The sequence below is a fragment of the Cynocephalus volans genome, chromosome 6 (genome assembly GCF_027409185.1).
Source record: "Cynocephalus volans isolate mCynVol1 chromosome 6, mCynVol1.pri, whole genome shotgun sequence".
Taxonomy (NCBI): Eukaryota; Metazoa; Chordata; class Mammalia; order Dermoptera; family Cynocephalidae; genus Cynocephalus; species Cynocephalus volans.
In genome coordinates this window covers 128,982,158-129,010,140 of record NC_084465.1, presented here as the reverse complement: position 1 = coordinate 129,010,140, position 27,983 = coordinate 128,982,158, and positions in this window count along the sequence as shown.

The window sequence follows — 27,983 nt, the reverse complement described above, 5'->3', positions numbered from 1 at the left end:
ATTTAGTCAAATGCACACTCTTAAAACTTTAATATAACAAAAAACTGGGCATTGACATGGACTTTGTGTTTGTGCTTTCCAGAACTAAGGATATTTGCATGACACGGGAACAGGAACAGAATTCTTGTCATTCCACCTAAGTCATGGACAATAGATTTTATTTTTCGGTCTTTAAGTTTGCTTGTATAATATATCAAAGCCATGTGAAGAGAAATTAGTCAGCACATTATCATTTAAAGATGTCTTTCAATGCCCTTTTTATCCTTTTTCAGTCTTTCAAGATCTCTCCACTTGGGCACCTCACTGTGCAGTGAGCATTTTGATCCATTATAAAGGAGAAATATGTTGTTTTGCTTTGTTTTGTTTTGTAGAATTAGTACTTTAGATCTACTTGTACTGACACCTAAATATGCTTTTGAGTTTTCAGGTGTTTGGATCAAAAATATATTTAGGAAAGGAAATCATTTTGATATTTGAGGAGGCCCCTTCTCTCCTTCCCTCTGGAAAAAAAAAATGTAGATACAGGGAAAATGAGCTTTTTCCTTAAAATAAACATTTTTTTATCTTCTTGATAAATTGTAAACCATTGTCTTGGGTTTTACAGAGAAAAAAAGGATTACTACTAAAACAGATCTCATTTTATAATTCCTGACGTAGCAAAATCTGAGAGGGAAATAAGTCCCCCAGGGTAGACATTAAGAGGGAAAAAGGAGAAAAATTAGGAAATAATAACTGAAAGAGAAATTTTTATTTTAATTAATTTATTGTAAAATGGTCTTTATTTGGTATGATTTGAGGTGGATTTTACAATCAATTACATTCAGTGAGACATTTAATACGCGCACCGTAGACTCTGAAACTCACCACCTGAGCTACACACATATACTTTATTACCTGGTTGGTTAAATCTAAACAAATAGATTTATAATGGCTTGTAGACAATTCCCATGCAATAACTATGTTATTAAATCTAAAGCATTATTAAAGGTTAATTATATTTAAAATTATTGAGATTTAACAATGATGTAATATATGGAGAAGATATTTATCTTCTCCTGTTCATACTATAATTACTAAACCTCAATGAATTTCTCTCTTTAATTCTGCCATTCTCCTTGCTAAATAGCCTGTCTGATTGAATCCTACGCATACAACCCAAGATGACTCTTTCTGCTGTAGACCTTTAAAGCCTTCCTTATCCGTCTCCCTTCTTCTCCATCTTTACCCAAGATCTTGTCAATATCTTCAAAGAGAGAATTGTCACTTTATGGAAGGCATTCTCACTCCACCCTTACTTTTCACCAGTATTCATCTTTTCATCACCCCGTCTCTCCCTCCAAGTTCTAAACATCTAAAGCATTAGCTATATAAATGTATCTCCATCAGACCATTCAGTGATGACCTCTGTTATTTTTCCTTGCCTCATCTGTATTTTGCTGTTGGTATTATGCTTCTGTTCCTAGCTTTCAGAAGTATTTTTTAATCCAGTCCTAAACTAAAACCTCCCTTGCTCCAATTTGTGTTTTCAATGTTCTAGCTCTAACTTTTAGCTGTACATAAAATCTCCTAAAATACATTGTGCCATCACAACTTTCATTTTTATCCCTTAAAATAGGATCTAGTTCCTACCCTCTGATGCTGAAATTAATATTTCATAATTGGGTCCCTGATTTACATTTTCTCTTCTTTTCCTCCCCTGCAGTTTTTATCTTCTTGCTGCAAATGTTCGCTGATACTGTCAGAGACCTCTTTTGACCTCTGTCTCAGTCTTTCACCTTCTTGCACTTCCTCTTCATTCAAATACAACAACCTTCATTGAATACCTACTATGTGTCAAGCACTGTTCTAGATTCTGAGGCCACAGAACAGATTAACATCATCAAGGTCCCTATCCTCATAGAGCTTGCGGTGGGCAGAGACAAACAGTACAAAGAATATAAGAAAATAGTAATAATAAAAAGTAAAGAGGTTTACACATTCCAAGAAGAAAATCTACCTGGGTAATGTAATAGAAAGTGACCAGAGAGGAGGGTAGCCACTTTAGACAGAGTGTGCAGGGGTGACTTCTTCAGGAAGTGACATTTAAGTAAAGACCTAATAATAAAGAGAAGGAATTAGCCATGTGAACAGAAAGCCATGGGAGGACCTGGAGCAAGAGTCTTCCAAAAAGTAACGACGGCAAATTCCAAGTTCCTGTGGCAGGAACAAGCTTGATGTGTTCAAGGAGTAAAAGAAATCCAGCATTGCTGGAGCATAGTAAGCCCCTGGGGGAGAGAGGGCGGTGGAGGCTGACAGGTAGACAGAGCCACACACGTGCTGCATGTGGATTTAGATCAGATGGCAACGCTGCTACCTCGTGTTTATGGCAGTCAGCCCTCCTGAGACTGGATGTGGTATATCCCAGGTTTCAAACCTGAGTATTTCCAAACTTCAGTAAACACAGCCCCTGTTTTTTCCAAGTCCAGAATCCAGAGAACAAGGCACATCCTTTTCCCTGACATCGGCCGACCGCTACAGCAAAACGTCTGCAACCCGCTCCTCCTGCCTGTGTCTGTGTGAATGTCCCAGATGAGAAACAGGGACTGGAGAGTCTGGCACCTCAGCCTTCTCAGCCTCAGAGCCTTCGACCATGTCACCCTAGTCACCCACCAATACGATCATAGTCGTCCATTTCTGTTCTTATAACAGAAGACCTGAAACTGGGTAACTTATAAAGAAATGAAATTTATTTCTTACGGTTCAGAGGCTGGGGAGGCAGCTGGGGAGGCAGCTGGTGAGGACCTTCTTCTGGCTGGGAACTCTCTACAGGGTCCTGTGGTGATGGGGTGTCACATGGCGAGAATGGGTTGAGCAAGAGGGAGCTGACCTTCCCACTCACTCTCCTTATACAGCCATCAGAACCACGGCCACTACTCCACGAATGGATCAATCATGAGGGCACAGTCGTCACAATCCAATCACCTCTTAAAGGTCCCACCTTTCAAATAAATAAGTGGATTTCCCACCCCCAACACTTGCAATGGAGATCAAGTTTCCCACACATGAACTTTTGAGGAACACATTTGACCCACGGTAATAATCACAGCTTAGGTCTCATCATCTGAAACTGTCCAGCTCCCAAGAGACTGATCTCAGAGCACTCTGCTTGCCGTCAAAACCTCTTTCTCTTCCTTCCCTTCTTCCATCTCATGTTCACTACATCTGCGCTGTGTTCCTTTGAACTGGCCCTTGCTCCGTTTGCTCCCTTTTCTACCATCCATCAGTAGCCCCTGGCTGCCCTTGACTCCCTACCAGCCAGAATCCTGCTGTCAGCTGTCTCAGAACCGCTGATGGCTATTCCTGGACTTTCTCACTACCTCAACCCATCCAAGTGTTCCAAGCCAATCCCCAGTTCTCAGTTGTGTCACTGTCTATTTCTTTAATCACATTTGCATCCCAGGACATAAAATTCTACTGGAGAAATCATGAGATGAAGCTCCTTGAGTACTGAACTAACAGGTTTCATCTTGGATGAGACCCCACCTACTCCCTTCGGCAGTTCTATTACCAGTCCCCATCCTGTTCCTGCAGAGACTGTCCCTAGTCTTTTCTACTCTCCCTAAAGCCCCATTCCTGTCTCACCTGCACCATATTTTGAAGAATGACTATGCCCCTAACTCAGCCTCGGCATTTTCACCTCAAAATGTCCCTGACTTAATCTCCACCTTCTCCTCCAGTCTAATTTCAAAGGGCTGGGTGTTCTTCAGAAGGTGAGGACAGTATGTATTTACCAAATGAATAAATTGTCTTGTCCCTGCTCTTTCCCAGACTTGTCATCACATCCTCCCTGGGACTTAATTTCATCAAAATATCCTCTTCTCTCTCTTCCATCTCAGGCTTTCCTTGCCTACTGCGTTTTTAATCTACACAAATGATTAACTCATTAATGCACACAAATTTCTTCTGACCGTCAGAACAATCTTTTGCTACAACCCTTGTCGACCCCTTGATTCTCACTCGCTTCCCCTGTCTTCTCAGCTGACTCTACATTCTACGGTTGGTCCCTTCTTTAGTCGCTGTCACTGGCTTCTGCCTACTAACTGACCGAGATCCCCCCAGTGACCATCTAATAAATGAGTCCTGCAGCCTTTCTTCCTTTTCACCCTTCTCTCCTCCCTCATCATGTTGGAAACTGCGGAAAGGTTCTGTGGAGTTTCAGGGGGATGGGAAGGAATGTATGGGCTTCGTAGGCAAAACCAGCCTGCGTTTGAATTCCGGCTCTGCCACTTAATAGACGCACACTCACAGAACAGTCACTTCATGCTTCTGAATTTCAGCTTTGTCCCCAGCCCACCAGAGCTGTCAACATCAGCTTTGCAAGATCGTTCTGAGGATTGATAGTGACACTTGGAAAGTGCCTGGCTGAATTTGTAGGAGCTATGGAAGCCCTTCTCTCCTGGTTCACCTACCACCTGGTTACTTCCATGATTCCCTAAGCAAATATTTCCAGACCATCTGTTATCCGTGTGGGGCTACATCGGTCCTTGGGACCCCGTGCTTCCCCAGCATGCAGAGATTCTGTATGATCCTTTGTTTGGCTCTATTCCTATTTTCTTCACAGTCTTCTTTCATTCTCTCTATCTGTTAGATGTTCTTATCTATTTACAAACAGTATAACAATTCATATGAATTCTAAATATTTTGACAGAAATCTTAACATTGATGCCAAAAATATCAAAGAAAATACACGAAAATGTCACCATACTTAACTCTTAACAATGGTTTATAGGCAACTTTTTTTTTCTTTATATTTTCTAAAGTTTTCCAAATTTTCTATCATGCACACTATATGTGTAATAATAAAATAACACACTTCAAAGATATACAGAAGATACAAAGTTGCTTGTGCATGTTTGCTTCCATTTGGCACTTATGATCAGCTGATTTACCCATTTTCACTATTAATTAATCTAGTGCTCTTTCTCTGAAGCCTTCTACTTTCCTTGTGATTATTCTGAAACTCTGAGGTGACCTGGTTTCCCAAGAGTGGGACACCAAGGTGTTGCCTGGGTACAGAGGGAGGCTGCACCTGTGGAACAGGCATGTTTGCATCTCACGGGGACATGTAGCTGCACGCAGAGGATGCTGTCGATTGCACAGAGGCCTCTGACGCTTGGTGCTGGGGACACTTGTTCTCATTTAAATGGTATCAGAGTAAACAGGATGCTACATGTAGAATGAAACTTCCCAAGCCCTTACCTGAAGAGATAAGGCTGAAATCACAAACATCACACCTAATTTAAAAATGAAATCTGTGATCAGTTCCAAGGGCCCAGGTTTAGATCCAGAGCAGTCACCTGACCTTTCCAATAGTCAAGAGCAAAGAAAAGTGGACCACCATTCACTGGAAATTATTTCCCACCCATTTTTTCCAGGGACCCCATGCATCAAAAAATTCCATATTTATTTGGAAAAGTCAGAGTAAGAAAGGGGAGAAAAAAAGTGTGAACTCCTGCCAAAAGCCTAGGGTCCCTATAAAAAATAAAAATCCCCAAAGTACGCCAGTTCAGCCACAGCACATCTGGGAATTGTTTGAAGGATAATGACAGTAATAATTATGATTACTTACACTTAATTCTCCCTCACAGGGGCGTTGTGAAGATTAATGAGTTAATGCTCATAATGTGTTTTTGGTTCCTCGATGAAAGCTCCCATGAAAGCCCAGATTATTATTATGGTTATTATTGTTTACATTAGACTGTTCCATGGAAGAGCTTCCTTGTCTACCCGTCTACGTTCCCATTGTGAATTACAACCATTTCTCTGATGAACAGCCCTCTGACTCCAACAGCAGTCACACTGGGTGGAAATCCTCCACTTTCAGAAAGAAAAAGGCAGAAAGAGCAGACAGAATCACAGTCAGCAGCAGCCTCAGTCCCTCGTGTCTGGGAGACTTTGTCCCGTATCTTGGCTGTTGGGCTGAACCATGAGGATGAGAGCAGGAAGGCAAGTGGCGTCAAATGGAAAGCGTATGGGCAGTGAAAACGTCTTTCAGAATGGGCGGCTGCAGACAGATCTGTAGATACAGTCACAAACTAGTAGAGAAAGCATTCAGCTAATTTTTAAACAAGGCTTAAAGAATAGCTTCCGATTGTTTAAAATCAAAGACACGTAAGGATAATAAATTGGTGGATTGCTATTTATCATTTACTTTTCCATTTTGTAAAGAAAACTATTGCAAACCTGCTTCTCTTCTGTGCTTAGGCCTATACCAAACAATGTTTGCTGAGCAAGACAGGCTTCCTATCCTTAGAGAAGCTGGTTCCTGAATGACAGCACATTAGTCATCTGCCTGTGGTCTGGTCAGGAGGGCAGGGTGCTGTAACAACTGCACCTGTACCTCAGCAAAGGCAGGGACAACGCACTCCCTAGGAGAGTCTCTAGCCCCCATCTTTAGCTGCAATTACAAATGGCCACTTATTTGTTCAATAATGAGACCTTTTTTTGTAAGGATAGAAGAGGAGTATGCCACCAAAAAGGCCCCTTTTGCATGGTGCATATATTAAAACAAATGTGTATAGTATGTCTAGTTCGTTTAAGACATTCAATAATACGTAAATGAACTCAATTGTCCCGGAAGAAAAGAAGAAAATAAAACAGAAAGCCTCATTTCTAGCCTTATTTCTCCACTTAAAACTGTCACTCTATCCTACACCTCAGCTCTGGAGTGTCATGGGCTCTCTGTGGATGAAAGAAACTACGAGAAGATCAAGACCCTCTCTCTGCTTGTCTGTGGTGGAGGCTGCTGGTTGCCGACCCAAAAGCCATTCCTCTTCCTTCCATAGAAACAGCATCTTAATTTTAGCTGAGCACTTAACCACCAGGAAGAAAAGACCACACTTCCCAGTCTCCCTCACTGCTAGGTGTGGCAGGGTGACTAAGTTCTGGCCAGGATGAGGTTGGCAGAAATGTTGTGTGGGTGCTAACTTAGCTGGCAAGTGTCCCCTTTCATCCTGGCAATCTGACACAGCAGCAGGGACTGTGGTAGCTATGAAGGACTGTGAGTTATCATTGGGGATGGAGGGCAGAATAGCACTCCCCAACAATGTCCGTGTCCAAATCCCTGGAACCTGTGAATAAGTTACACGACAGGGAAATTAAGGTTGCAGGTGGAATAAATGTTACAAATCAGCTGACCTTAAAGTAGGGAGATTACCAGGGATTATCCTGGTGGGTCCAAATTAATTGCAAGAGTCCTTAAAAGGGAAAGGAACAAGAAAACCAGAGAAATGACAGAGGGAGAAGGACTCAGCCCAAAATCACGGGCTACAAAGATGGAGCAATTAAGCAGCCAGCCAAGGAATGGGGACGGCCTTGAGAAGCTGAAAAGGTTCCAGAAGGAACGCAGACCTGCCAACCCCTTGACTGTGGCCCAGTGAGGCCCCTTTCAGAATCCTGATCTCCAGAACTGTAAGATAAATGTCTTGTTTTAAGCCACTACGTTTGGGGTCATTTTTTATAGGAGCAATAGGAAACTAATATACCAGCACTAAGGATGGTGGAGCTTGGTCAAAAAGATGAGAGGAGCTTGGTCCCCGATGGGTGCAGAGCTGCCACGCTGGCCCTGGGGGACCTCACTCTAGACTTCTCGTATGTGGAAGAATAATGCCTTTGTGTTTAAGCCACTGGGATTTAGGATTTCCTTTTATATGTGGCAAAACACAGCTCCTGATGAGTGCACTATATCTTAGAGATGAGAAACAGAATCCCTAAAAGTGCAGTTATGTATTTAATGCTATTCAGTATTTATTCAGAATCAGAAGTAGAACCCAAGTCTCCTAACCTCCATGCTTCTGACCTGCCCAGTACCATACAACCGTGGTCCTCAAACGTCAGCTTGCATTAGAATCATCAGGAGGTCTTACTAAAACACAGACTGCTGGGCCCTACCCTACAGTTTCTGAGACAGTAGATCTAGAACTGGGGCCGAGGGACATTTTGAGAACACTAGTCTACACCATCATTGAACCACCTCCTGAAGACGACTTCTCTATTTCCAAATCCGTAATCAAAGTCCAGCCTTTATGGCCACCTAACATGGAATATCATAGCAGCTCCCTAGCTGGCAACTCTGTCTCGGGTCCTGATTACTGACTCCCCCTGATTCCCTCCCACCTCATTAATTTTGCTTTCATCATGTCATATTTCTGCCTCAAAACCATGATAGCTTCCTATTGTTTATTAAATTAACTTCAAATCCCTCTGCAGAACTTTCAAGTTCTCCACATTTGCCTTACGTCCCCTACTCACCACGAGCCATCATTTCTCTGGGCATCCCTACAAAGAGGCTGAGAGCAACCAAAGATTTTCTTGTTTTATAAAAAGGCAGACTGAGAGCACCCAGCAAGAGTGGGCCAGGTCAAAGCCTTTGGCAGATGCAAACTGGAAACAAATGACCATTCTCATGCCCCACACACTATCCCAAGACAGCCAAACACCTTCCCTTGGGGAGCAAGGCACCAGCACCCTTGGGAGCAGCCCGCAGCAGGTTCTGATTCCATGGAAACTCAGGATGAGGTGAGAACATAATGTGCATTTCAACTAATTACTCCAGAAAGGGAACGCAGCCAGGAGGACCTGAGACTGTTTGTGTGCTGTTATTCGGAATTTTGAAAGAGAGGGCAAACTTAGAGGAAATTGGCAGCAACTTCATCCAGCTCCAGCCAAAATGGCATTCGGTTCCTCCCTGCAGCGGCCACGCGGTTGTGTGGCTGCTGGGCAGCAGCTCCTGACTGGCTTTGTATGCAGAGATGGATGGGGGGTTGGGGGTCGGGAGAGGCCACCTCTAGCTGTGGGAGGCAGCTTTCAGCTCCCCGCAGGACAAAGGATTCAGCTCGGGGCAAAAGCAGGCCAGATGATCTTCCACTTCCAAGCCTGATATGTTTTAAGGTCTTCATTGGTTGCTGTCATCAAAATCAGTCTACAAATAAACATCATATTAGTTGGGTCCTTGCCAGGGAATCTGGTACCTGTATCACTGAGAGCTGTTCTTTAAAAAGGAGAGCTTTTCATCTGTTTATGGTACATTTTTCTCCTGCTCCATTAAAACAAAAAACTAATTCTTTTGTGTCTTTGTTCTCAATCTGGTCTGCTTTCTTCCATTTTTCCTTCCCGTTATTATTCATACAAACCATTCTTTGCTCTAAAAACGATTTGCTGCAGCTTGGTTTTTCATTGTCTTACCATAGTCCCTAATTGCTCTTTCTTATAACATCCTAGAGGGACATATCCGAGGCTCTCGCCACTCCCACGCATACAAAACTGTCCTGCTTCCTTCTAAATGTTCAGGAGGGCCGGCCGGTTAGTTCAGTTGGTAGAGCAAGGTGCTGATAACACCAAGGTCATGGATTCAGATCCCCATACCAGCCAGCCACAACAAAATAGATATAATAAATAAATGTTCAGGAGACCGTGCTTTCTTTAATGAGTTTTCCAACAAATACTTATTGGGTTTTCTGTCTTTTGTGGATAGTCCTGTCCACCTTGCCTAGAGATCAGGGTTCATGTTTTCTCACAGGAAAACCACAAGAGCCTCCCTTGAACAGTTTCTGGTTAAGGCTTAAAGAAAAAAAGCTCCTCCCAGGAACTCTACAAGGTGGCCAGGCTGTTACAAAGAGATTTCCTTCCCCAGTCCTACCTTTAATGACCTTATCAGAATAGTCTGGAGAAAGGAGACATAACTGAAAAGTTTAATAGAAACCCAATAGAAAAGGCAGTATTCCTGCTGAGATTCCTTTCCCTCATGTTCATTGATTTTTTTTTACTCCTAAACTCTCCATTTCTTCCTTTCTTCACCCAGATACCTACTGTTTTTACCTTCTCACAGTAACTCATCTCTGCACAGTTTAAATAAGAGGACAGACAAACCTTGCTTTCAGTACTTTTAGTGAATTTTATATTCTCCAACCCTGGACTTCATTGTGGGAAGATAACTGGAAGATCTCAATTCAAAAAGAAATAAAGAAGGAGGTAGAGAAAGAAGGAAACAGTACTTGAGAATATACACTCCTGCCAAGAACTGAAAGGCAGGTGCACCCATGACAGCCATTCCCAGAGAACAGTTCAGCTCTGTAGGCTGCAGGATAACACAGCCTGAGAGTGATGGTAATTACCTCGGGGTTATTTAGGTTTTCCTTGTGTAGTGTGCTGAAGCGAAAAGGGGAGAAAGTGGCTGACTTGTAAATGAAATAGGCGATGGAAATTCCAGGTGAATTTAAAGCACCTGGCAAGCACGCCACTCTTCTCAGTGTTTCCCAGGTTGGCCGCAGACTGAGAAGCTGTCCCCTTTCTGGCTCTTTCATGGAATTTCTGTGTGGTCCTGGTCTTGCTCAATTAACCTCTCCCTTCTGCATTTCATCATGTGTATAAGGGTATAGGATCAACTTCAAAGAGGTCCAGGGCCTAATTAATGTGTCTAAGGTGTCTCAAGATTCTTGGATGGATGGAAAAAAATAAAACCACCACCTGTGTGCATACTTTGAGACTACATGACAGCAGGTGGAAATTATTACTATTCGATGTGAATGCATCTCAGATTTGTGGCAAACTCCTCTTGTGATGCATGAGAAATGTCACGTAGGTGAGAATGACTTTCCTCTGTAGCCAGTGCTTTCTCTCCCTCTATCTATATATACACACATATATACATATACATACATATATGTATATATTCAAGGAACTTGGGTGACACCAGGACAAAGCAAGCAGGTAATTATCATATTGTAAGTACTGAGGATGGGCACGTAAACCATTTGCACAGGGGAGGGATAGGGATGTCTTTAAGTCTTATATTATGGAGATGTTCTTGGTCAAGGATTTATAAACTCAAGAAAGTAGCACAAGGGAGAAAATAATTGAACGAAATCTAGTTTGGTCAATGCTGTGTCTGTTCTCTGTAAGATATACTTCCTTTGCTGGATGCTTTCAGAACTCCTTTTACCCTACCCCTAATCTCCAACCCACTTATAGACAGAATCATTTTAATCTCCAGATTATTCCCTATGTTCTTATGGCCTTTCTATTTTCCACGTAAGAGATGTTGGAAATTATGGAAATAATCCCTTGAGTGTTGAAGACAGACAAGACAAAGTAATGTATGAGTCTGGATGCTCAAGGAAAACAAAACTAATAGTATATGTATAATAGACTGTAATTTACAGAAATATGTATATAAAGAGATTCATTATAAGGAATTGGCTTGCATGAATATGGAGGCTGGCAGGTCTGAAATCTGCAGGGTAGGCAGCAGACTGGAGACCCAAGAGAGCCAATGTTCCAGTGAGAAGGCCGCCGGCTATGGAATCAGGAGAAGCTGGGGCTGCAAGTAAGGTCCAAAGGCCTTCTGCTGAAAAATTCCTTCTTGCTCGGGGAGGCCAGTCTTTTGTTCTATTCAGGCCTTCAACTAACTAAAGAGGCCCACCCACCTTAGGGAGGAAAGTCTGTTTTACTCAAAGTCCACTGATTTAAATGTTAATCTCATCCAAAAACACCCTCACAGAAACATCCAGAGTAGTGTTTGGCCAAATATCTGAGTGCTTCATGGCCCAGCCAAGCTGACACATAAAATTAACCATCACAGGCAAAAGGCCTCTATACGAACACAATTTTTTGATGCCTTATAACATGATTCACTACGAACACAATTTTTTGATGCCTTATAACATGTTTCACTATAAGTGTGTCTATAAATATCCCTTTATATTTCACCTCTATGTCACAAAGTTATGGAGAAAATAACAGATACATGACTAGAGAACAACTTAAGTTGGAATGTCTTATTCTATCTGCTACCATTTTTGATGTATTGTCAGGTTGTTTAAATAAATTTTTTTAAATGCCAAAAATATTAGCTCTAAAACTGTTTCCCAAATCAATAATAATACTTTAGTGCTGCAATTAAAAAAAAAATAGCTAAATCTCTTAAATACCTGAAAAGCAATAAATTCCCCCAAGTCCCACTCAATATCCAATTCTGCAATCAAGAAAATGACAATAGCTCAAAAGGCTACTTTGTTACTTGGTGCTCCATTAGACCAGGGAAGGAAGCAGACCATGGCCAGAGACACTCCCTGCTTTTGAGAAAGCAAGCCAGCTTTGGGAAAAAGCAACACACCACTTCAAGAAAGCTGCAACACATACACTTCACCTGCAAGTGCATTTCACCCTTTTAATATAAGGAAATGCAGCATCATTTTATGGATTTTCCAGCTATGGATGATAACGTGACATTGACTTCAGATGAAATTACATACCCTGATCATTAACTGCAGGTTATAGACTTTTTATCATCAATATAGAACATATTCAATATGTAGTTGTTAAATAAGTTACACCTTGCTTTTCAACAGATAGTTTAAAAATGAATAACTATAATACAGTTGTCTGTTAATTCATTAAACAAACATACATATATATACATATATATATACACACACTTATATATATGGCTGAGTACTCATTATGTACTAAGCTCCATTGAGAACACAAATATGACTATGAAATCATTACCAGCCAAGAAAGCATAGAATCTCGTACATGACAGAGACAAGCCAACCCCCAATTAAAATAACACTGTTGAGAGATGCCATGCTAGGGTAGACTAGGGGAGTAGACTAAAAGCTATCAAAGCAAAATGGAAAGTCTTTCCTTAAACTGCCTTATTTGCATCATTATCCTGTAGATTATACCTAAAGTATTTTTTAAAGACCTATCTAGTGGCTGTATTCCAAAGTCATTACCATGACCAATCAATGAATAGTCATAAGAGAATTGGAAAAGATCGTGAGTGCTGATAGGAAGTATCATTGATTATTTCCATGGGTGGCATTCAATGTTGAATACAAATAAACTATTTTTTCATCTCAACAACTTTGAACCAAGAGTGCTTTAATATCAGTGTTGGCAATCACACACTCCTTCACCAGTACACTGCAGCCTACGTAAGAGCTACATGGCATCTCTCCCTGATTAATAACTTCATATTCTGCAGTCAACAAAGAACCCTTCCCCCGCCACATATGGTGACACCTTCCACAAGATTAAAGGTGTCTCCACAGTTAAAGTGAGGTAAGGCCCAGTAGAAAACTCTTCTTATAGGGTACAAAAGGTAGTGTCCCAAATGACGAGAGACCGTCATCAGTAGCAGGTTGATGTCTGTAACAGGAGGCGTTGTTTATACACTTACTCATATACTTCCAGTACTCCAGAATTTTTTTTTTCGGATATCAGACCTAAAAACATAAAATCTCAAGCTAGAAATGTTCTATGAAACAGCTTTATTATACAGATGAGAAATCAGAAGCCCAAGTAATTTGCCCAAAATGGCATAGTTAGAATGGCATAGTTAAGCCAGAACTATATCCTAGATTTCCTTATTCTTTCAAGTCTGTCACACTCTTAAGTCACACATTGGATAAGAGTGCCAACATCCTGAAGACAAGCGTTAATAAATACCACTTAGATCGCCTAAAACCCAGAAACAATTTACAACTGAATTGCTCTTATATCAACAGATACATTGTACATGAAACACACTAGTCTCCTGAAAGAAATGGGAACACTGGAACTGACCTGTGGAGATCACACAATGGTCAGACATTTGGAAACATGCAAGAACCTGGGAGAAACATGATCCCCTAAAAAGCTTGAACTCCTTTAAAGCAAGAACTATGTGATTCATTTTTATCCATAATGTTTAGCAATGCCTGCCAATAGATGCTCAATAAAGCTTTGTGTGTCAAATGAGTGGCTCTAGGTAGATCTTCAAAACAACACTGGATAAGAGTAATAGCCAAATGAATGTGTCACAGATACACAGGGCAGCACCTCCCTGAAGGTTGAAGGGGAGTTGCTGGCATTCGCTCCTTGAATGATAACACCAGACCATGCCTCATTGATTTGAAAGTTGATGGCCTCATTAAGAAAGAAACAGAATGTCTGGAACCAAGTAATTTCTCTCTTTCTTTCAGACCTGCTTTGAAATTCACATTTGCCTCCCCCTGACATACCATATCTCTTGTCATGAGTTTCATGAATGTGTGACTTTCCACCTTCTAGCTCAGAATGACAAGAGAGAGTCAACTTAAACTTGGGGCTGACCTGCATTTCCAGGAATAAAGCACCAGTGCTCAGACAACCTTAAGAGTTTGACCAAATTTAACATAAGCAGATAGAAGTCAGCAAGTTCATGGAGCAGTGCCCATGATCCAACACGTTTGAAAATCTTTGATACTGGATCTTATCCCTGAAGGGGACGATATGCATGTGAGCATTTTAAAGACTCTGAAACGTTCTTGTATAAAGACACTATAAGCCCAACTTATCTGCCATCTGAGCCTCATTATTGTAGCAACTATTGGCTAAAAACACTTAGGGAGTAAACTGTACTAAACCAGGGTTGCTCAACCTCAGTGCCACTGACATTTTGGGCTGGATAATTTTTTGCTGTAGAGAACTATCCTGTGTTTCCCTGGACTCTACACACTCGATGCCCTCCCCACCCCCGTCGTGACAAACAAAAATGTCTCCAGATGTTGCCAAATGCCCCCTGGGGAAAAATCGCCCCCAGTTGAGAACCACTACTCTAAACTCATAAAAAGCAAAACCTCAGCAGTTATTAGCTTTTCAGTTATGCTAAGAAAGAAAGAAACCGCTTTTCCCAGATAATTTAAGAAGTGCATTGAGAGCTGCTATACATCTCATGACTGGATACATGGCTTTGGGCATATCTCCACAGCTAAGCACCTTTGTTGACCATACAGATCTCTTCTTCCAAGAAGGTAGCAAAAGAAAAGCCAGGAATATTTGCATCCATATCTTTATTTTCAAAAAACTATAGTCAAATTGTGCAAATCTAGCCTCACTGACAGTGTTTGATCTTAATTACCACAAACTTTGATTTCTAGAATTTTTAAAGAAATGAAGATTTTTTACTTTAAAAAACATACTAGGGTGATTGCAAGATTAAGTGGGTTTTGCCAACTAGAATTAAAGAGGTCTGCTTTAATGAGTGCATATGTGATTAGCAAATACATTGTTTACATGTAAAGGAGGCCTTCTGTTAAAACTGGTTGATGGAGCTAATAATCCTACTTACAGAGCAATGTAAACATTAAAGTTCATTAAAATTCACATCTAAATTGGTGAAAGTCACAAATCCATAATCACCAGATCTTCAGAACTCTCCAGTATCTTCTCCATGTGTCATGGACTCTTCACATATCGTGAAAACAAGAAAATTCTCTCAACTTAAGCAAAATAGCCCCCAAAAAGACCAATAGAGAGCAAAGCAAGATATTGCATGTTTACGCAGCTCTATTTACGATAGCCAAGAGCAGGAACCAACCTAAATGTCCACCATCAGATGACTGGATAAGGAAAATGTGAGACATATACACAATGGAATACTACTCAGTCATAAAAATCAATGAAATTCTGCCATCCGCAGCAACATGAATGAATTTAGAGAAAATCATGTTAGGTGAAATAAGTCAGGCACAGAAAGAGAAATACCACATGTCCTCACTCATAGGTGGGAGCTAAAAAATAAACAAATAAATTTTTAAAAAAGAAAGAAAGATACAACAATCACAATAATACTTTGAGCTTTTGAACTTTCAAAAGGAGAGAACAGAACTGAGGTTACCAGAGGTGGGAAATGGCTGGGGCAGGGGGTGGGGGCAGGAATTGGTAAAAGGCCAAGAAAAACAATTACATGTATAATGTTGAATATACTAATTATCCTGATTTGGGCATCACGTATTGCACACAGGTATTGATATTCGGCTCTGTACCTCACAGATATGTACCATCAACTGTGTTACAATAAAAAATAAATAAATACATAAAGAGGCAGGTAAGTTAAAGTGAGGCCTTTAGGGTGGGCCCTAATACAGTCTGACTGATATCATAAGAAGAAGAGACACCAAGGATGTGCACACGCAGAGAAAAGGCCACATGAGGACACAACAAGAACGTGGCCATCTGCAAACCAAGGAGAAAGGCCTCAGGAGAAACCAACCTGGCTGACACCTTGATCTTGGACTTTCAGCCTCCAGAAGTGTGAGACAATCAATTTCTACTGTTTAAGCCACCCAGTTCTGTGGTATCCTGTTATTGCAGCCCTAGCAAACTACTACAGACAACTAACACACTTTCTTACTTTATAGGTAGTATGGTAAAGCATCTTACCTCAAGTCAACTAGCTGGTTAGTAGTCAAGAGGCATACATTTGACCGCTGTGTGATTGTCACTCTCAACCTCTCTGCAAGCTTAGACTAAAGCAGGGGTGGGCCAAATCTGGCTTGCTGCCTGTCTATGTAAATAAAGTTTTATTGGAACACGGCCTTGCTCATTTGCTTATGTACATCTACAGCTGCTTTTGAACTACAATGGCAGGATTCAGTAGGCGCTGAGTAGTCACAACAGAGACTATATGGCTAGCAAAGCCTACTATATCTACTATCTAGCTCTTTACAGAAAAAGTTGCCTGGTGACCGCAGGACTCAACAATCTCCAAGGAATCACCAAGTTCTAAAATGTCACAATCCTAGGACTCTATATCCAAGGACCCCTGACACTCAGTATGATTGTCTTTACATTAGACTGGTGGTTTTCAAAAGGTGGTCGCTGGACCACTAGCGTCAGCATCACCTGGGAACTTGTTAGAAATGCAAATTATCAGACCCTACCCCAGATCTACTGAATCATAAATTACTGGGGGGGTGGGGGGGAGTAACTGGTGTTTTAACAAGCCCGCCATGCACTGATGGAAGCCATGGTGTTGCATTAATCTCCTAACTCACATTGTTACATTAAAAACTAAGTAAAAAAAAGAGAGAGAGAGAGAGACCAAAACAGTGCTTCAAAAAAAAAAAGCATTTTGAAGGACATAATCTAGTGCTTCCTATTTAGAATGAAACATGGAAAAATTATATTAAATAATAACAGTAATAATAATTATATGATGGTTTGATCTCTATCATTTATCTCTCTTTGTGGAATTAGTAAAAAAGCCACAGCTGTCAAACCATGTGTTTACTTTAGCAGCCAGTTAGAACTGTCTTCTAAACTGAACAGACTGTTAATCTCCTCCAAGGAAAAAAGCATTTTTTCATTGTGTACTTGACATGCTAAACAAAAAGCAGATTCAAAATGGTCATTCCAAGACCCAGAAAATAAAGTCTAATTTTGATTTATATATTAGAATTTACAAAAAAAAATATTCGGGGCATTAAATATATTTTTTAAGTGTAAAAGCTTAAAGAAAGGGAAAAAAAAGAAAGAAAGAAAGAAAAATGAAACAGGAAATCATGACACCCACACACTCAGAAGAGGAATCCCAGGACCAAAAAACCATTTCCTGCCTTGCAAAGGTAACAGAAACATCTCTTCTTTATCTAAAATCCGGTTCCTGTGCCACTCAGAATCAAAAGCTGAACTAAAATGTTGGTTCAGGGTTGGCAGAAGAATTCTATTTCTTTCTTCTTCTCCTTGAAAAATGCAGAACTACATGCAGTCCACCTTCCTGTCCACTTTAGGCTTGAGAACAGGGGACGACAGTCTTCCATTTCTGGAAGGGTAGAGCCCTGGCCCCACTCCAACTTCACTTGCCAACCCGAGTGACCTTGCTTGGCCTGTGTGCCACCTGGAATCTCCACTACAAGCTCTGCCTAGTGAGGAATGAGTTCACGTTTTCCATTCAGACCCAATCCTGGTGCCCTACCTCAAACACAGCTAGAAATCAATGAGACACAACCAATATCATGGTACCATTTTACTCCCAGGCCTGACTTATACAACACAAAGATGAATCAAAGTTTCACAATTGTCTGCTCCCTTGGGAATGTGAAGAGAGCCATACTTTATCACTGGGGAAAATATACTTCTATTTTGGTTGCGATTTGCCTTTTTTTTTTTTTTTTTTTTTCTGGTATCAGAATTCCAGTGCTCTACATGGAATTGGGGATTTTAACCAATCTACTGACCCAGGCCTGAATAATTCAATTAAGTAACTTCCACATCTTAAATAAGGAAGCATTTATTTTCTTTTCCCCAAATCTGCCTCTGTAGGAGAGATGGTTCTCTCTGGAGAAGTTTTAGAGGTATTCACTAAGGATTGTGACCATTTCTTCTGGCAGAAATCGGTACCAAAACATGCATTCCCTCCTAAATGAGAAAAAAAAATCAGGACGTTTGGCTAATGATCCAGTTGCTACCAGCAGGTGCATGTAGGAACTTCCCGAGAGCACGGGTAGAGTGTACTCGCAGTCCAGTCGATCAGTATGTTTGATTACCTGGTGTATAGCAGTGTCACGTTCTCTGATGCTCTCCCCACCAAAAAAGATTAGGAAGCCATCCCTGAATATCAAATGATACAATCTCTTTGGAAAATTGTTTGGCAGTTTCTTACCAAGTTAAATAGATACCTGCTTTCTGGTCCATCTATTCCACTCCTAGGTATTCACCCAAATGAAAACATATGTTCATATGAAGGCGTGTATGTGAATGTTCATAACAACTTTATTCATAACAGCCCAAAACTGGGAACAACTCAGATGTTTGTCAGCAGGTGAATGGACAAAAAAGTTGTGGTATGCCCATACAGTAGAACATCACCTGGCAATAAAAAGGAACAAACTCTCGGTGCATACCACACTGATGGAGCTCAAAAGCATTTTGCTGAGTGAGAAAAGGCAGACAGAAGAGTACCATACAGTACAGCTCCATTTGTATAAAACTCCAGAAACTAATCTGTAGTGACAGAAAACAGATCACTGGTTGCCTGGGGATGGAGTGGGAGGAGACGTGGGGGGCAGAAGGAGGGAAGGATCCTGAAGGGGCATGAGCAAACTTTGGGGTAGTGGTGGATATGTTCACCGTGTCAATTGCAGTGACGATTTCATTGGTGTGCAAATTTGTCAACACTTATCAAATTGCACATTTAAACATGGATCGTTTATTGCATGTCAGTTATATCTCAGTAAGGCTTTTTAAGGTGGGATTCCTGCCTTATTTTTATTGGAGAGACAAAAATCTACTAAATGAAAATGTGGGATACATTCACTAAGCACTTTGGAAAGCCAGGTTATGTATCACTTTTAGTACTCTGAGCTGTTTTATGCTGAGAAATATGGTCTCTCTCACTCTGCAATCCCCTTCCTTACCCCCAAACCTTGAAACCAGAAGAACAAATCATCTGTGTTTCTAGTTTCTGGGCTTCAGACCCCTACAGCATCTTCTCTCCAGAAGAAAAGAGCAGATGAGGACAAATCTTCCTTCCCTCCTTCCTTCCCTCCTTCCTTCCTTCCTTTCTTCCTTCCTTCCTTCCTTCCTTCCTTCCTTCCTTCCTTCCTTCCTTCCTTCCTTCCTTCCTTCCTTTCTGCCTTTCTTTCTTTCTTTCAGCAGCTGGGCCTATACAGGGATCCGAACTCTTGACCTTGGAGTTCTCAGCACCATGCTCTAACCAAGGGAGCTGATTGACCAGCCCCTTTCCTTTCTGTGCAGTTGAAGAAGGGGACAAACCCAACGTAAGAGGTCAAGGTGCAGAAATGCCCACGACCCCCAGCACACCGCAGAAACCAGTCTTCAGCAGGAATTTACCTGGAACTGAGTAATGGGACCTTCAGAGTGGGCTTAGTCTAGACGGCAGACCCATCAGAGGAGAGCTGAAAGTGAGAAAGGACAGCTGGGCAGAAGCAATATCCTGGGGCCCTCCTGGGGGAGACTCTTGTCCTCCTGACTTCATAAGAAAGCCCCTGCCTCTCACCCACAGAGGGGCTCACCAGGGAGATGTCACTCTGTGCTAAGCAGCAGGTTATACAGGTTACTCAATGAATACACTTAACTATAGGGGTTGCCAGCAATGCCCCACACCATGCATCCTCACATGCATGTGTGTCAATGCTCCCACCTGAAAGCCAGCTGGTCCTTCCAGTGCACTGTGGTCATAGCGATAACCTCCTTTTCCCTCTTGATAGTCTCTGGCTCCATCCCAGGCTAGCCCCAGATGAGCCCAGATTGCTGATTTCTGAATCTCAGCCATCACAAAGTGATGAAACTTTTTGATATGGGTCTTACCTCTGATGAAGGAAGCAGGCTTGCCACCCAGGATGGTCAGCCTTTTGGGGACACAAGGTTCCAAAACAAGCCCAAATATTGATATAGTGGATTCATGCTCAAAGGACAAAGGTTCATGTATACTGAGGTCTCTAAAACCCTGAAGCTGCCTTCAGGTGGGGAGTGAAGTAGTGTATGATTCTCAGTCCTAAGTCTAAGCACAACCACTGAACACTCTATACACTTTTCTGTTTGGAACGTTCCCCAGTTTATCTGGCATGTGTTTGAGCCTCTCACTAAAGATGTGAGCTCTCCAGAAAAGTGATAAAATGATGCTCTTATTTGTTCAGTAGATGTCAATGCTCAGTAAACTGCAGGGACCACAAGCAGCTTACTATACAAAATGTAGATTTCACTTATTTAGCATGAAAGAATGATTCTCAACCTCAGCCATTTTGCCCTCCAGGGAACATTTGTGGTTGTCATAACTGGGGATGGGAGGCTCTACTGGCATCTAGTGGGTTGAGGCCAAGGATGCTGCTAAACAACCTACTGTGCACAGGACAGTGCCCCCCCCCACACCCCAGCACACACACACACACACACACACACACACACACACACTAGCACACACAACAAAGAGTTGCCCAACTCAGAGAGTCAATGGTATACGTGGAGGTTGATAAACCCTGACACACAATGAAAAGTTGTGTCTTTCCAGGGACTTCCCAAATTGATGGGAATTCAGTCTTCAGAATGTGATTTTAAGCAAATTCAGTCTTCAGAATGTGGCTTTTTAGGCAAAACATCTAATGTTTGTGCCTTGATTTCCCATGTCTGCAAAATGGGATGATCTTCTGTCACCTGTTCCTCTCTCTCTCTCTCTCTCTCTCTCTCTCTCCTTCCCTGGGAGCTGCTAATGAATGTTTGCCAAGTACTTTGAAGGCTCTAATTGCTGTTATTCCCAGGATATCAGTTCAAGATTGTAGGGCACCTGGGAGTCCTGCAGGCAGAGATACTGAGCAAAAGGAGCCAGTCCTGCCGTTGTTGTACTATTTATCTTTCTCAGAGGGCAGTATCAAGCCCTCAGGCTTGAATTACTCAAAGTTGAATTACTCAAATCAGCTCTAAAATCTGCTGAAGGAAACCCAGGGTTCTCACAACAGTCTTTCCCAAAGTCAGGGGCACAGGACTTCAGCTGAAGTCTTCCAGTTGCCAGCAGGTAAGATTCAGAAAATCTTAGCATGTGGGGAGCATTCCACAAATCTTTGTTGATAGACTGCTGGACACATAATTCAGATAAATTGCATAATAAAACTGGAGACATCTACATTTCAGAGTTGCCATGACTAACCTTTCCACTGTCTCTCATTTAGTAAGCACTGCCCTTAAAAGTAAATTTGTAACTCAAAGTCTGCTGAACAACCACAAATTCATGACCTCACAAAGTTCTCACTCGGTGGGACTTTGTGACAAGATAGCTCCTCGCTAGGCAGGAGCTATCTTCACCTCTCATCACGCGTCCTGATCCTGAGATCTCCCTTTTTAGAAATGACGGCAGTCTCTAGTTCACAGGCCTGCAGTATTCAACCCACAAAACTCCACTGAGCACATGCTGTCATGACAACTGCAGCAAGAAGCCGAAAATATAGCTCTGTCCTCACGGAGGCTCCAAATGACCGGAGAAGTCAAGGCTAGAATCAACCTCACGATGCCGGGATATATGCAAGTGTTCATTTGAGTGGCACCGCTGACGAAGAGAAATTCACAGGAAAGGACTTGAGATGGGAAGGGCAGGCTTCGTAGGGTCAGGAAGCATAGGTAGGAGTTCTGCAAAGGCGGATGCTGAGGAAGTGGCCTAAACCTTTGTTCTCAGCTCTGTACCAGTTGCAAGGGGATCATTCCAATTTTCCAGGCAAAATTTCACCTCCAGGGTAAAGGCCCTAAGTTCTGGGTTGAGTTTTGTTGTTCCCTAGCTCAGACGCAAGGCTATGGACAAAGCCTCTTAGCGCAGGCCCCCTAGAGTTTGTCACTGATCAAGAGAGGACTTTGTCCCTCAAAACTGAGGACTGAGATGCTGCATTTGTCACCGGTTCCCAGGTGTTGCTGATGGTGCTGCTCTGGGGACTTCTCTTTGAGAACCACTGAATGAGAATATGGCTAGATAGGGTGAAATACAGCACTGCTTTTGGGAAAACTGTGCAAAATGAACATCTAACCAAAGCCTGGTCAGAAGCACGGGTTTTGATGAAGCTGTGCGTTACTGCCCATGCAGCTATTACAACATTTACGAGGTGTTCAACATCAGAAATTCAAGAAGTCTCAAAGACCTAACTCCACTAAATAAATATTTCTTGAACCTCTGCCATGTAGGCTTTGCCATGATTTCATGCCACTGAGATTTTCATCTCCTTTTGATGGGTCAGAGTTAAATGATGCAAACATGCTTCTTTAGGTTGACATAAAGGAAAGAAGGAGATAGACATGGATCTCACAAGAGATTTTAAACACAGGTACACCACACACACGCCAGCACACCCTGAAGTGGCCTCGCACAGGAAAGGGTGGAGGCCAGAAAAAAAGGACCTAAGAGAAAAAACAACCTGAGGCAGACACCAGATAAACTACTGTGTGGTTAGGTCCAGAGCATAGGAATTGAATCAATTCTGGAAAGTGGTTACCTCCTAGATCCGGAGGATTCTGCTCTGCACATTTTTGACCAGCATTTTCTTTTTTAAAGCTGCTGAGCAGAAATAGCACCTCTCGTCCCATTTGGTATGTTACAGAACCTCCTACTGAATTCCTATGGAACAGATATACACTTTCACCCGCAGCAGGTAAGATTTCATCTTCGCAATGAAGACCAAAGCTGTTCTCTGCCAGCAGCATGGCTTTTTCTTTCTTTCTAATAAGAAAAGCTGAAAAATAAGTTCACCAGCTGAAACTGCCAGGGAAATCTGAGACAGCAAATACAATTATTAGCTCGGCTGAAATGTATTATTAACAATAATGCTTAGCTCTGTTGTAGCATTTTCTAGCTTCAAAGCCATTTGCAAACATCAACTAATTAATCCTTACCTCACCATGGTGGTGTAATTAAGTATTATTATCCCCGTTTTACAGAGGGGGAAACTGAGGCACCTAGGAGTTAAGCACCTTGCCCAAGGCCACAGAAAGGATATGCTATACTCTCAGAATCACGGGCATTTTCTGACTTCCAATTACACATCCAAACCTCTCACTCCTGAGGAAAAGTGAGGTCCTCGAGCAGAAACTCTTCCTCCAAAAAAGGGACTGCTGGAGGATGTCTCTGGCCCCGGCTTCCCATAGCACCTCGCTACAAATAATCGGAATTTTATTTTTCTTTGGTGTTTCCCTTCCTCATTAACTTTTTAAAAGCATGCTGACTTGGAGGAAATGCCAAAGCATTTTAATGATGTATGAAATTTTTAAAAAATAATAATAAAAACTTTTGCCCACACAGAGAGAATACAAGGCTGGTATTTGGAGTGGCGCTTTCCTTTCTGACTCACGTGTCTGCAGCTGCTCCCTTTCTGTGCTATGTAGCTCGGCAGCAGCCAAAAACTTTTTTTTCTTTTTTTAAAGAAAATGAACATCGAGACTCAGCAGGCTCGGCCAGAAGAGCGCAACTTCGTCTTTACTGCCCACTTACAAATATTCTCACTTCATTCCCTCAAACGTTCCTCAGAGCTGCCAGCCCCACCAGCAAAGCTCATATGGGTTTTCTTTCCTTTTTTTTTTTTTTTTTTTTGTATTTTGCCTAATTTTCTCTTGTTCTCTCTTCTGTTTTCACATCTTTTCTTCAACAGGAAAGGTGAATGCTGATACATTCTAAGTCTCCCTCTCTCTCATCCTTAAGGCCCAGTGGTTGGTAGTTAAAGGGCTGATTCAGACTGAAAGCACTGAAGTGTCACATCATAATGTCACCAAGGTTCACAGGTGCCTTTTGAGCTGGTGACAAATGTCTTCACGGGTGTCCAGGGGCTACCTCCCACACCTGCCTTCTTCTCTCAACTGCCCACTGATATCAGCTGGGGAAGGCAGGGGGATCGAGGTGGAAGAAAAGGGGTAGCTCCTACCACTGGAAGACCCTGTCTTGACTCCACATCCAGCTCAACTCTGTCTTGCTGCATGGTCCACACTGACACCATTTCTGAGTCTGTTCACCAGGGTCACTCTGCTCCCTGGGGGTTCATGCAAAGTCATCTCAATGAGCTTTTAAAACCCCACACAGTTTAAAGGACATACATAAAACATTTTTTTTTTAAAGACAGGCAAAGTTAAACTTATGTTTGACAATTAGGGACACACATTTGGGTGATAAAACTATAAAGGAAAAAAAGCGTGGAAATGATTACCACACAAGACAAAACAATCACTCATGTTTTGTGAGTTCCTGTCACATGCCAGCTGCTCTTGTGGACACTGTGAGTGTCATAATGATCCCTCTAAGAGTCTTTGTCTGAGCCCTGCTTCCACCACCTGCCATAAGGACACCTCCACACACTCATAGCTGTTTTCCCTGTACTTGGCTGTGTCTCCAACCGAACTATAAGCTCCTCGAAGCCAGGGACTATGTCTTGTTCACTTCTTCCCTATGTGCCTAGCAGAGTGGCCTACATGTAGTAAATTGTCGATGACTGTTACATAAATGAGATAAAATGACATAGGAAGTCCTTCATAGATGGTTTGACCAGTAGGGATTCAATGTAGCAAACAGAACAAGTTGGGTGTTTTAAGCAGAAAGGGCTTAAATGCAGGGAATTTGGTGCTTACAAAATCCCAGGAGGGCTGAGGAGTGGCCCTAGGCTGAGCTAGAGAACTGGCTTCAGAGCATCACAGACCTGACCTGCTATGTGAGGAAGATGGATATCAGGAGACCACGAAGAGATCCGCAGAGATCAAGCACCATGGCTGTGATCTTGGGACCAGGAATCTTGGATCAGGATGCTGCCAGCACTCCTGCTGCCTGTGCCTCTCAGAACCCACAAAGCCAACTAATGGAACCAAAATATTATGGCAAAATCTCCACGTCTCCACTGCCAGACTTGTGGTGGAGAAAATGGCCAAAGAAGCAGAAAAACACACTCTGTTCCATTTCTACCATCCAAATCTTGTATAAATGCATCTGAGTGGTGAAACCTAATTTGCATCCAGAACTCTGGCTGCAAGGGAGTCTGGTAATGTGCTTTTCAACTTTCTAAGGTGTTTTCTCCACCATTAAGGAAAATACACAAGAAAGGGATAGGAATGGATTCCAAGTGCCAGAGGCCCATACCTGCCCCAAGTGGTGTATAAATGTATGCTATTAATAAAAGACTGATAAAATTTGTCCTTTAGAGATACTTATGCCTCATAAAGCTGCAAAGCCAAACCCCAAATAATATAATGAAGATATCTTACAGGAAACAATAGCACAGAAAGAGCAGCCCAGAATTCAGGGTCTGCAGGCGCAGATTACATGCTGGGCATCAGATGTGGCTGAAACAAGCAATACACACACATAAAGAGTGGCCTTGACCCACAACTTTGCCTACCCTGCATCACAGGGGTTCCCTCATAAAGGTGTTGCAAGGATTCAACAAATTGATGCATGTAAAGTAGATAGGATAGTGCCTGGCACTTAGTAAGCATTCATTAAACGTTAACTGTCATTATTAACATCATAGATGTTAATACTACATATTAATATAATACTATTGTTATTAGTTATTATCTGTGATTGGTCTTTTATATGCCAGACTTGGGCTAAAATTGGACTGGGGCTGATGGCCTTATGCCAGACTTATCAATCTGTCCTTATAGATCCCTAGGCATGCCCAGAACATAATCGCAACCTCAAATCTAAAGCATACAACAGGAGACGTGTGCTTAAGCACACCAACACATGCTGCCCTGTGCTTAGCAATTCCGCTCTGACTGCAGCCCACAACTTCTTGCCTTTCTCCTCCTAGGCTGAAGTTGTCTATTGCTCCCTCTCTGGGAATATGGGGGTTGGGAAGAGCACCATTCCCCTGAGAGAAGCATCACTGTCTGCCCGGATTTAGCATGGTAGCCTTGGAATGCAAACACCCATCCTGCCCTGGACATGGCTGGCCTTGCCTCCCCTCTTTCCCAGGTGCCCCACACACCCTCCAGCCTCTACTCCGCAGCTTCTGCTGCCGTTTGAGGTGCTCCTCATGTATGTTCTTCTCAGGGGACTTCTCTTAACCCCTCAGCTCAGCCAAGTTTATCCCCTCCCGTGCAATGCACGACTCTGAGCAACAACCACATTAAATGGAAAGTATCTGTTTATATGTCTGTCCTACCTGCTAGATTATGAGAACATCAGGGCAGAACTGGAATTTATTTATTTCAGCATCCTAACCCCTAGCATGGTGCCAGCACGTAGTAGGTGTTCAATCAAAGTTATTTAACCTAAACATCAGTGAACTATTGATTACCCCCTGCCTTTCATTGAGGGGTATACCAACGTCCCCTTGCCCCTCCCCATCTACCTACATCCATACACACCTTCTGTATATCAGCGATTCCCAAACTGATCCATCACCAGGACCATCTGGCAAGATATTTTTTTAAATCTTCTCTCATGAATTCTGATGCTCAGGCAGGTTTTAGAATCATTGCTAAGGTTTGGTCAGAGAAATCTGAAACAATGTAAAAATGATGCTTCAGGAGAAATGGAAACGAAATAGTAACATTCACATAAAACCCTACACAAGCCATGCCAGGTGGGGGGGGGGGGGATCTTCTCCTGAGCGCTGGAATTTTAGCTTTTTGGCACAAACAACCCCAAGCAAAATAAATTTAGTTGAAGCCTTAGTGTGAAACTCCAGAGCACCTGTCAAGTAAACCATTTCTTCCCTTTCAAGAAAGCAGAGAGAGGGAAAAAAAAGTAGTAGGTCTCTTTAACTAAAGCCTACAAACTTGAGTCTTTGGTAAATGCCAAAATATCTTTGATAACACATTTATGCACCTATAAAAACAAAAAGTTCGGTTAGAAATGCCAATAAATGATTCTGAGCCTGTCTTAAAGCCATACAGCTGCAAAAACATAAAATATCTCTCAGATTTTTAGAGCAACTGCTTCAGAAAAAAACCTCGCTTAAAGAGTCTAAATAGAATGGTTTTTTGAAATTTGAATGGTAAAAATAAAATTGTCTTTGTCTTTTTGTTTTTAGGTACTTTATTTCTTTTGGCAACATTGACTAAAGGGACATGTGAACAGTGTAAGTTCACCATAGCAGAGGTGAAAAGAATTTGTGATTTCAAGGTGGGTATGAGAAAGGAGATGAGTTGAAAGTCAATTGAACTTTTTCTTGCTTAACATCCAGCCTGACTCCAGGCAGAAACTTTGCATTAGATAGATACAAATTACGGAGAAAATTGAAAGGAAGCAAAGCCAGGTATAAGAAGAATGTCCCATGCCATACTGATGTTGACCAAGCCAGTGACTGGTAGAGAAGAGATTGGTTAGGTGGTAAAGAGAATGTCCCAACACTTGCCACCTAGCCACTGGCCACCCTCGTTTTCAGCTGTGTCAGGTGTCATCCCTACCCATTTCTGATCGGGCTGGAAGTGCCTGCTTGTTCAGCTGTTCCCCCGGGCACAGCCAGAGTTGCTCTGCTGTAATTCCAGTTCTAGCGAGCTTGGTACATCTTTAACAGTTCTTGTGTTGTTATTAACTCAGTGACTAACGAGAGGTGTTTGACTTTTGAAACAGTGCCACAAAAACTTCTCTCTCATCTCTGGGTGATGTCAGCCCCATAAACAGGAGAGGAAACAATAGAGATTTCAGTGGTAAAATTTAATAAGGTAGACCCTTTTTTTCCCCAAATCTAAAAGTTCCTCCATGTTCTGCACCACGC